We start from the raw sequence: 12,387 nt of genomic DNA, 5'->3' as shown, positions 1-12,387 counted from the left end.
TTTTTGCCTGATGACTTCTACTGTACGTCCCGGCACTTCCAAGAACTCGTCGGGTAGGTAGCTTTTAAGGACCGCTGCCGGTGCCTTGTGTTTATGGCCTATGATAGAAACATGAAAGATTAACGGCAGAAAAAAAGACCTCATGGTCCATCTTGTCTTTGCTGATAACATACACTTTATATGTATGTAGGTGCCCGATAACGTGAATATCGTGTTTTGTCCTCCTGGGTTTGTTTTGTGCAAAAAATCCGCTTAACAGTTCAAGCAAAGTACGGTAGATGTGATTTTCTAGAAAACTCGTGTGGTTAAAAGACGCTGTTAAACTGTTCTTTTTTGTGCTTTTTTTCTCTTAAGTTTTTATGCGGAACCTGAAAAATTACATGTAAAAATGTAATTGCGTTTTCAAAGGTAGAATCCCAGCACTTAAAAAACACATTAAAAAACAAGCTGTCGAATCTGCACGGAAAATGCATCAAAGAAAGACAAAAAGGCAGCAGGAAAACAAACAATAGGGAAATAATCAGAGCAGATTGCAGTTGTATACTTTGGTACCGACACCTGCAGAAAAAGCGCGGTGGAATAAATGCATGTGTGGCCTATATGTTTATCCCAGGCTTCTCTAAATTTACCTATGGTTTATTTCTCAACCACATCTAGTTGAAATTTGTTCCAAACATCAATTTCTCCCACAATTTTAGGTTGAATCTGTATTCTGCACAGGGTCTTTGTTAGACGATCCCATAGACTGGGAACGACGGTACGCTGCCCATAAAAATAATCTTTATCTGATTCTCTTTGCCTCTATGGCACCAACATGTTCCACAGCGATGTATACAGAATGCCATCACTATCCCAGTGGCGCTACCCATCATTTCTCTATCTCCTACACATTAGGGTCATTGTCATAGGAAGCCGATTAACCCGTCTGCATCGCTGGGGGCGACTAATAAAAAAAATAATCCAATTTCTGTAAACGCCAAAATGGTCAGATGTTCCTCCAGCTTTATATAATGGGTAATGGGCTGGAGGGTGAGGAGGGGGACGAAATTAATAGAGTCACTGGGTTGCCATGACTTGGCAAAACAGACTAATGATTACAAAACAAGACAAAGGCCATTAATCACTCTGTGCGCCGCTTCTGCCGCCAGTTGAATTCATGTAGATAATTAGTCGCCATTGAAAGGGTTACTCGAATATTGACTGTTCCATATCAAACACTCCAGGTCTGAAGATATCAATGGGTTAAAGCCGTGAGTTTAACCCTTGTACCGAAAGAGATGGTGACATTCTCTTTAATAGGGTTAATGGCTGTATGACCGGCATAGTCTCTGGTATAGGATTGGAAGGGTCAGGAGGTTTGGAAGCTTTCTTTTTAACCCTTGCTTTGTCACTGAGCAGGCGGTGTGTTGTGCCCTGACTGGCAGTGGAAAGGTTAAGATAGAGGGTGGCAGGTCTAGCTGGTTATGGGGTGGGGAGCTGTGGGAGGTACCGGCAGAGAGGCTGAGCTGTAGGATAAAGTTTCACTATATACCCGCTATGGCTGCAGAGAGAGGAGGCTGACACTATACAACCAGCAGACACAGCCTGTCTCCACTTTGTCTGGCTCTTTTCTAGGACCCTGTAAAAGGCTGGCACCACACACTAGTGGGCTGCGGCATACCCTCCAGAAAACAGGACCAAGACAGGTAATAATGGGTGCTGGCAGCTGTGGAAATAGGTACATGCGGCAGGGGGAGGGGGTGTCCTGATACAGAACTGTGCGATGGGAGGATATCGAAATGTAAGGGGTCCCCGCTATACAATGGGTACAAGGGCATTCCCATGTTTATGGCAATGGCAAGCATAGGACACGTGGATTAATCTTTTCCTATATCGTACGTATGAGTATGTGTTGGTCTACAGCGTATACTTAGGTGCACTGTTTACAATGATACCTATACTATAATATATGACGTACGCTACTGATGAACTGTGTGCTGAAATCTTCTAGAGTTTGTTGTAAATTAGCGCCATATATATATTTATATATATGTCATAACAGTCCTAAAATATATATAATTATTATATATATATATATATGGATCTCTGCAGTATACATATTCTTTCTCTCGTCTACAGCGCATACATAATTCATACATACTCCTTACTATACTGTTTACAAATAAGGGATATCAGTGACAAGCATCATTATTGTGAGAAACATTACAGTACACTTATACTAGACTGCATAGCCATACAGGCTCATACACATGGCACTGTATGCGAGAATATACTGGGAACACTACTGATACTTACCACGATGACTACATTTATGAAAATGTATGTGATGCTGATAAACATAATAGCACATGTCGTACAATACTGATTCATACCTTACCCTATACTGATATATAAAATACTGGAACATGCAGAAACACATGCAAGATATACTGACAGGTGTGAAACTGAACCTCATGGGATTCTGCACCCTGGACAATGGTACTTCCTGAGACTGGAGTTTATGGGAGAATGCAGGAACATGTGAAACTGACTAGTGAAAGAGCAATACAGAAGAAGATAAAGTACTGATATAGTCAAAGCTGGATATCAGAGGATACCGTAATACAACAGCTGAAAGTAATGATACATGCAAGAATGGACTATGCAGAATACGACAATCTGCATGTATGCAATATTCTTCTCCATATAAGACTGGACCATATTGTGTATGAAATATACCTACATACAAGATAGGACTACATGAGATGTGACAATGCATGTGTATGAAGTACATCCACATACAAGATAGGACTAGACGAGATATGATAATGCATATGTATGAAACACATCTGTATGCAAGATAGTAATATATGAGATATGATAATGCATGTGTATGAAGTACATCCACATACAAGATCGTACTACACGAGATGTGATAAATGATAATACATGTGTATGAAATACATCTACATACAAGATAGTAATGTATGAGATATGATAATGCATGTGTATGATAGTAATACATGAGATGTGATAACACGTGTATGAAGTACATCTGCATACAAGATGGTACTACATGAGATGTGACAATGTATGCGTATGAAATAGATCTACATATAAGACAGAACAACATGAGATGTGACACCGCATGTGTAAAGTGATGTATTTGCAAGATTGAACTGTAGGAGATACTGTATGGAGTACATCCATGGACTACATGAGATAACAATGCAAGGCTATAAAATGCCTACACATGCTAAAGTGGAATACATGAGCAGAAACGGTGTGTATAAAATACTTATGGGTGCTAGACAGGACTATATGGTATAGCACAATGTATATGAATTATACATGCAAGATTGGACAAAATAAGAAAACTCTATAGGAGACTCATACATTCAGAATTGGACTACAACTGATAATGTGCGTATAAATCCTCATGCATTAGAGACCAGGCTAAGTGTATGCCAAGCATTGCATAAATAGTCCAACATGATATTGAATTGCATAACACTGCCATGTCGGTCCTTATTATACAGAACCACATGATATGCCGCATCCCACTGACAGCAAGACTGGACTACAAGAAAGTACGCACTATAAAAGTAATTTGTGTCATGCTGGCAGAACGTTGTATGACCAACATATATTGTCAAATGGAGTTTATGGGAACCATTGATTGCCAACCTGTCAGAAACTGAATATACTGTACATGTGTATAGTGTACTGGAGGATAATGGAAAACACTGTATAGTGTACTGGAGGATAATGGAAAACACTGTATACTGTACTGGAGGATGATGATGGAAAACAATATATACTGTACTGGAGGATGATGATGGAAAACAATATATACTGTACTGGAGGATGATGATGGAAAACAATATATACTGTACTGGAGGATGATGATGGAAAACAATATATACTGTACTGGAGGATGATACTGGCAATCACTGTATATTGTACTGGAGGATGATGATGGAAAACTATATATTGTACTGGTGGATGATGGCAAATACTGAGTAGTCTACTGGAGGATAATGGAAAAAAATATTTACTGAACTGGAGAATAATGGCAAACACTGTATATGTGTATTGGTGTATAATGGCAAACACAATATAGTGTTCTGGAGTATGGTAATGAAAAACACTATTGATCACACACATCAGGATTGATCACAAAGAAAAATGCTTTAAAGATTAGATCAAGAGTGGAACATATTAGTGTACACTATAATCATCACAGAAGAAGGACATTGTGAAAATAAAGTGATCATACTACATGTCACAATGGACTGTGGGGCTTGGCGCAGTATTGACCATACATAATGGATCAAAGCAGAGAACTGTAATGCTCTTACAAGTTATGTTTTTTTTCATGTAGTGATGGGTAAGGGTCGAACAACATGATCAAAAGGAAAAAATTATCTACTGGGAGAATGAAAGCGATCACTCGTTTATAAAACATGGGAAATTCCTTAAGCTGTCCATACACATGAGATAATTGTCAGCCAAATGTTCATTCGATATAATGCAGCCATCTCTCCAGACTCCCCCATACACGTGAGAGCTGAGCTGATGTGTTTTTAGTGGGCAGAGAGGAGAAAGCCGCTTCCAGACTCCTCTGACAAGGCTACAGCTCATCTTCCCTGAAAACAAAATGATAAACCATTGAAATTCTTACTGCCTGATCCTTCTCTTCCCCAACATCATCGGTCGGGAAAGAGTTGGGGGGCACCTATACACATAAGATTGTCAGCTAGCAGGTTCAGAAGACTTTCATCTAATACATATTTCAGTTTTTAGTTCCAGAGGAGGTTGAATTTCACAAATACAGTATGGTGCAAAAGTAATATGGAAGTAAGCTTGCTTTAAAAAATAAAATTAAGCTATTAACATTCCTATTAATTAACAAAATGCAAAGTGAATAGAAAACGAGAAATGTAAATCAAAGCATCACAAAACGGCATGAAACCTTCTAGGTACATTTGCACACAGTTTCTGAAGGAACTTGACAAGGAGGTTGTTCCAAACATCTTGGAGAATTAACCACAGATCTTCTGTGGATGTAGGCTTTTGCAAATCCTTCTGTCTATTCCCAGACAGTCTCAATGATATCGAGATCAGGGCCCTGTGGGGGCTATATAATTTGAAACCAGTCCTTGCTCTTCTTTACACTGAAGATAGTTCTTAATGACAGAATAAATTTGGAGACATTTAGATGCCTACCTTGCTAATACAGTTTAACTACCTTGTGTCTTGTTGCTGTGCTCAGTCTTCGTGTATGACTTGTGACATGAAATTATCTTCCACAATCTCAACTTTTATAGCATAGTTTGTTCCTCACTCAGTTTTGAACCTCATAAATAGCTGTTTCCATGTTAGTTAGAGAGTGTTTCATCCTACATATGAAAATTATGATTGTTACTGTTTGGTGTAATTGATTACTCATAGTCCTGACGGTAATCCTAAAAAGTCCCTGACTTTGTGTAAGTGTATCTAGAAGAATTGATGCTGTTCTTAAGGGCTCATGCAGACGTCCGTGGACTTCGGTCCGATCACAGATTGCAATACACGGATTGATCATGGGAGACCTGTGACCAGTTCTTGCATTGTAGTCAGTAATTGGACCGAGATCCACCGACGTCTGCGTGAGTCCTAAGGCAAAGGTTGGTCACACCAAATATTGATTTGATTTTTGATTTCTCTTTTGTTCATTCCCTTTGCATTTTGTTAATTGATACAAATTAACTATTTGAAAGTATACTTTTGATACTTTTGAAAGTATTTTTACTTTGCAGCATTTTTTTCACATCTGCCTTTTGCACATTACTGTTTGTCCTGGTATATTTTCCGAGTGTTCGTTCTTGGTAGCATCTCCACTTAGCACTTACAAAGTCTACTTTGGAACCTTATTTAGTCTTCAAATTATTTCGATAAAACTAATATCTAATTTATGTATTTTTCCAGAGCAGTTTAGAAAGTTGACGCTGTACTGTGATTGGCTGTTGAGCCGATCACTCAGTTTTTGTAAGATTTTTTGATGCATGAAACTCTTTATCCGATTCCTGCCGATGATCTGGTTATCAACATCCCAGTAGCCATTAATCAGTTGCTGTTACTAAACCCACTAAACTGAGCACTCTCTTCATGTGCATTGTGTCCCAAATGTGGAAGTTGTGAGCTCTTCATGTTGGTGGTTGCTATGGAAACACATGACAACATAGTGAAGTCATAAGTTTTCCAGTGTCAGATAGGACAAGAATATGGAAAAAAAGGATGAACTTGTGGTCCTAATTATAGGACAGACGTCTTTAAGTAGTTGCTTCCTGTTAAGAGTTGCTTTCTCTCTTTCTGCGCTAAGTTTTTGGGCCTTGGCCATTGTATTTTGGGTGGAATGGGCAAAAATGGCCTGGTTAAGATGGTTACCATAGCATGTTGTTTGCGTCTGTTATATAATGAAGATTGAACTAAATGGACTACTTGTTGCTTTTTCTTTATCCAATTTTATAGTGGGTTGGAGTGTTTCTGATGTTGATGTAGATTTTAAGATTGGAGCAAGACCATAAAAATGATTTGCGCTGATGAGAACCAAGTGGTTCTGGACTCTAGGTAAAGTCGGAAAAGAAGAATTGAAAATGAATTTACACTCTCAGCAACCAATCACAGCGCAGCTTTCATTTTTCAGGAGCACTAATTGAATGTCTTTGTTGATCCTAGCAACCAATCACAACGCAGCTTTCATTTTTCAGGAGCACTAATAGAAATGAAAACTGTGCTGTGATTGGTTGCTAGGATCAACAAAGACATTCATAGTTTTCATCAAAAGAAAATTTTTGAATAAATTTGGGCCTCGTTTTGTAAAAGTATTTAGCAACCAGTCAGAACTCAAGTTTCATCTTTAAACCGTTCTGGAAAATGAGCACTTCACTGCAATTGGTTGATATGGTCCGCAAAACATTGATCTTGAGATATTGTGCCAAAGAAAACCCCTGGTAGTTTTTCACCTGTTTGCCAAGTTCTTTGTGTCCTGGCCACATATACTGCACAGTACAGTCAAAGGATTATGAAGCGGTATTCCCATGTTAGACACTTATGCAGGGGCGAACATATCATTGATGCAACCTGTGCGGCCGAGGTGAGGAGGCCCATTTTCATCTCCAAAGCAGGTGGAAATGTGCATTATGATGAGCTATTGGGGTGCAAAGGGCCCATATATACTGCACAGGGGCCCTCTTGTAAATAGGCCATAAATATCCAACAGTTACGGGTCCCACCTGTAGGACCAACACCTCTCTCCAGAACAGTTTTCTCCATCCACTTCTATGTTGGGCTTCAACAATTGTCCAGTATCTATCATTAATTTATGGCATATCCTGTGGATGACCAAGATGGAATACCCCTTGAAGGGTATGTACACAAGTTCAGGATTTGCAGCACAAAATTCTGCTGTAAATCCTGATGTTGGCAGGAAAAAGCACTGTGTAAAATACGCACATTTTTGCCATGTTTTTTACATGTGTTTTTATTGCGGAATTTTCTCCACTCATTAGTATGAGAGACATGCTGAAAGAATTGACGTGCCTCTGATTTAAATATGCCGCAAATCTGCAAGGAAAAAATAAGCAACGTGTGCATGAGACTTCAGGTTTTGTGACAAAACCGTGCAGAAAAAAATGCAACTTGCGCACATATCCTAAGTGGGGAAGAGTTGTCTAACATTTTTTGTGTCTGCAGTTTGCTGCATGTGTAGCTTTCAGTTGGCGGTTTAAGCAAGAATTTTCACAAGGATTGCTGGGAGCATTAAAGTGTGTGAGCGATGTTCCATATATGAATAAAGGCGATTTTGGTATCTTTAGTGGTAAATTCCATTAAGAATCCCTTTTAATTTAGTTTTTTCCTCAGTATTGGATTTAGTTGATGAGCATTAGGTGGCAGTTTACATTCTAAAATCCAAATGAAAGTGTAATTGTCTGTTCTTGGATCTCAAATCATAACTTGATTACCAAGAAGTCGATTGTTTGGCGGTAACCCGACATGGTGAAGGTTACAATTTGGTAATTTTTAAATGTTATACCATTTCTAAATCTTTATTCATTTGCTCAATAACATATGTGTCTTAATTGTGGAGTTTAACCCGTGGAGGGGTTTTAGGGATGTCCTTGTAAAGCTGATGGACTCTAAATTGTACCATCTAAAGGACTAAAGGCCACCATACACATTAGACTAAAGTCAGACGATATTGGTGGGCCAGGCAGCAGTCTAATGTATAGGGGGCAGCAGGTATTGCTGTGGGGTGATAGGGATCTGGTCATTGAAATTTCAACAGCCTATTCTTTTGTCTGTCAAACAGCTATCTAATGTGTATGGCAGGGCTGTGGAGTCGGGAAGCCAAACCTCCGACTCCGACTCCTCAATTTCCATGACACCAACTCAAACTCCGACTCCACGACTCCGACTCCCTCATACATGGCTCATGTTTAAGTGATCAATTTACTGTAGCACAGATTCATCTCCGCTAAAAGTCTAGACCCTTAGATCAGGAATAGGACAGACATTTATAGGGAATTTCATAACTTTCCCAAATTCTTATGAAAAGATATTCCCCACAAACTGCATTGAGCTACTGTACCCAATTTATTATATATTTTAGAAGTTGGAGTTGGTCCATTTTATACCGACTCCGACTCCACCAAAATGGGCTCCGACTCCACAGCCCTGGTGTATGGGGACCTTAAGTGTACGCATTGTTAATATAACCCCTTGGTAAAAGTAGAAATGTGGTTGTCCCTTCAGACGACTTTCCCACGACAGGTGGATATAAGAATTGGGCATTTTTAATCCAAACGCCTTTTATTCTCCTACTAGGGAAGCCGCTACCAGAGTGGGAGTTCCTTATTCCACTCTCCTTATAGGGAACATATTAACAAGCTGAGTAATCATGAGTATGGAGGGGTTGAGAGAGAATGTCTGGCTGACAGCGATCTGAGGTTAACATGAAGCTGTTCATCCATTGTTCTGCCTCAGTTGAACAATCTAGTGAGTCACATAGGTTGTGGGGAGCTGGGACATACTTCTGACATACTTCAATATGATGAGAAAGATTACAGGTTAGTAAGTGGCTGCTGGAAATAATTTGAGGGCTTGTGGGGAGTGGGATTGTTTTAAAAGGTTTTTCCCTATCATTGATAAATTGCTAAAAGGAAGAGCTTTTCTTCAGCATTACCTTCTTATTCACGTCCTATTGTGTTGCTGATTTTCCATCATTTCATTCATACATTCTTTATAATTTAGTATATGGTAAATGTGTGTCTCTACTCATTGACCTCTAATTGGCAGCTAGTGGTGAAGCCACGGCCGACAGTTTGAGACTCTTGGTTGGAAATGTCTTGGGATGACTTTAAGTGCTTTATGTGTGGCATTTTTATCGTGATTTATTTCTGATTGTTTTCAATGGGAAGAAGAGAAATGGTCCTAGAGCAGCCATCTCCTGGTAGTGGAAGTGCCATGCATGTTTATGGAATAAGTAATAGCGGATTAGTGTTGTTTTTCATATGCTTCTTACCGTTGATGTGTTATGCGGGCGCTAATTATATACTGTAACACAAGGATCTTTGCCCTCATTACAAAGTCCAGAGAGGAGGGTGGAGCTGGGACTGACGCACATTAATTCTGTAAATGGGTGATCTGCTGGACACAGAAAAGTTGAGCGTTTTCCTCCGTTTGTGTATGGTTTGTATACTTTATGCTGTCTAGCTATTGAGTTGTCGGGTGTTATGTCGGTATGTTCTTATGGGTATGTTTTTTTTTATACTAGGGTAAGTGTCATCTTCTCAGTCTAGCAGGATAATTCCTGTCTTCAGCACAGAATATTTACAGTATATTGTACACTTTAGATAAATTATACTCGACGAGGGGCAGGAACAGGATATGCTGCTTTCTTTCTATTGGTTAGAGTGCTGAGCATGGCATTATGGGATGTGAGAGCAGCTGTAAGGGCAAGCATCACAGAAGTGAGGACCTGCCCATAAAGCTGGCATACATAGTATACTAGCAAATGAAGGTTAGGCGTTAAGTTCCAAATCACATAACATTTAGTTAATATAGTAGACAATGATTGTGGGTGGCTCAGTGGTTAGCACGATGGCTTTGCAAGTCTGGGGTCCTGGGTTCAAATCCCACCAAGGACAACATCTGTAAGGAGTTTATGTTCTTCCCATGTTTGCTTGGCTTTCCTCTGAGTCTTCCAGAGTCCTCCGACACTCCAAAAACATACTGATAAGGAGTCTAGATTTTGAGCTCCAATGTGGACAGTGATGATGATGTCTGTAAAGTGCTGTGGAATTAATGGCGCTGTATAAGCGTGTAAAATATATGAAAAACATTTTCCTCTAAGCCAGAATTGGGCAAAATGGACCCAATGTTGGATTGCCAATTAAGTACCCCAAGCTGTAAAGCTTCCAGCAACATGGAATGTCAACAATTTATAAAATTAGTAAATCGGAACCCACAGAAGGAGAAATATGGGATCTTTCTTCACTACCTGATCTAAAAGATGTATCCTACTGCAGTCACTGTGGCTCTGTAGGGGGCAGGTGGGATATCGGGTCTCAACTGAAAGACATGATGACGTGCCACTGATTTTGGCAGTGAACATTCCCAGATAATCCTTGCTAATCTTCAGGCACTCTATTTGATGCCCACCACTGTCGTAGTACTGACGGTCCTACATCTGACACCTTGACAGTGGTTCCAATTATCTGAATGTTCTTATGATTCGATAGATGTATAGATGTAAAGTTTGAAATTTAGAAGCTCTCGATCAACTAATTAATTTCATTTTTGGAATGATCCTTGGAAAGCTGGCCCTTCTAACCAGTCCGCTCACGTTACATTATGCCCAGTGATTGGTCTGTTTATTACAGAGCTTGGCAAAAGTATGTCTCTCACAGACAGCAAGGCACAGCAAGTCCCCTGGAAGTTCTTGTCTGTGCTTGAGTACCACTTGTGTATGATACATAATATGGACCTTACATCATGGCTTTTATGACATAGTCTATTTGATATGTGTAATTTTTACAAAAATAGATCTATGTGTGGGCAATACTTTCTACTGATGATACTGTAGATGTTGCTTCTATGCAATGGCAGATCATAATAACCAAAGCATTTTAAAGTGGACAGGCAGTAAAGCCTGAGGCTCAAAGGCATCTTCTATTGCCATACATTTGCAGAGATTTGATGGCTGACAACTCGGTACACAAACACATTTTCTGTGTTTCTGGCAACTGTCAAGTGCATTTCCATAGCACAGACTGGCTAATGGTTCAATGGAGCCGTGGTATTGTCCAGTACTTTGCTGGCTTTCTATATAGTGGTGTGTTCTTCTTGCTTACTATAACATTGGATTGTGCTGTTCTCTCACACTTACCTTTTCACAGTTACACAGCTAATAACTATCTGTTGTGCAATTTCTTTAGGTCATTGCAGTTTACAATGTGTCAGACAGTAAAAAAAAGGGATACCAGTAAGTACTGAGGCATGCAGATGTATGCCTGGCAATTATTATTTCTCCCTGCACGGATCGCATGTATATCATAGTGCTGACGCCACAGGTACAGGTCTTCTTACGGAGCAATCTTGTGTGTTTGGTTGAACATTAGACATTTCTGTAAATCCTTGTCTATTATTTTGGCGCTGATTTTAGTTTTAAATTCAAGTCTGGCCCCAATGCAGAACCTATAATGCTAGTGTCTTCTTATACCACCCATATGTATTTAGGCAACAGGGCCTGGGTGAGACTATTTTTGCGCTCGATAGGACACCCCTTTTTACCTTTAGAGACTCTTAAAACATCATTTTAGTAATTATTATTACTAAATCCATGAAGATAAAACCAGAAACCATCATTGAAAAAGGGAAACCCCATACTTAGACATCAGGTTTATGACTGCACGGTTCAGATGGCTCATGTGACGTACTCTCCACTGACTCATAAGACACTTGGGTCGTGTACTTCCTCGCATGATCATGGTCAGAGATGATGACTGGTTTTAGGACTTTCATATTTGGCACCTTGTAGTGTGGTATTTAATGCATGTCACTGTGTCCACTAATATTGTGGCCCATTTACACGAGCCCATTGATAAAAGCCAATCACCGGTTGTTGACGGGCCTATTTAGATCGACCAACAAACCTTCTGTGCGCAAAGAACGACATGATGTTCTATCCATACAGAACAATCGTAATCGGCAGCACATCACCTTTGACACAGGACGATGTGCTGCAGATAACGATGATTTTTAAGCCTTCTTAAAAACCATTGTTTCCAACGAACGCGCATTTTGCTTGCTTATCGGATAATTGACAGCCTGTTTAGATGGCAGATAATCGGGGAACAAGGATTT

The 12,387-nt window shown here is 39.7% G+C and overlaps 1 protein-coding gene across 3 annotated transcripts in view; it reads left to right on the top strand.

The window, feature by feature from the left end:
* Positions 1–1,490: 1,490 nt before the first annotated feature.
* Positions 1,491–12,387, top strand: part of RARA (retinoic acid receptor alpha) — a 109,644-nt gene continuing 98,747 nt past the window's right edge. Inside the window, exon 1 of one of the 3 annotated variants that reach the window (XM_073683370.1) lies at positions 1,491–1,685. The gene's annotated coding sequence lies outside the window, so the exon portion shown is untranslated. Of the gene's footprint in view, positions 1,686–9,601; positions 9,712–12,387 lie in introns of those variants that run through there. The other 2 variants (XM_073683371.1, XM_073683372.1) reach the window with 2 other exon arrangements.

Source organism: Phyllobates terribilis, unplaced genomic scaffold, assembly GCF_046119375.1.
Source record: "Phyllobates terribilis strain yellow unplaced genomic scaffold, ASM4611937v1 Scaffold_5__5_contigs__length_657084704, whole genome shotgun sequence".
Taxonomy (NCBI): Eukaryota; Metazoa; Chordata; class Amphibia; order Anura; family Dendrobatidae; genus Phyllobates; species Phyllobates terribilis.
Note: the sequence above shows the minus strand (reverse complement) of the source record. Positions and strands in the feature narration are given on the sequence as shown.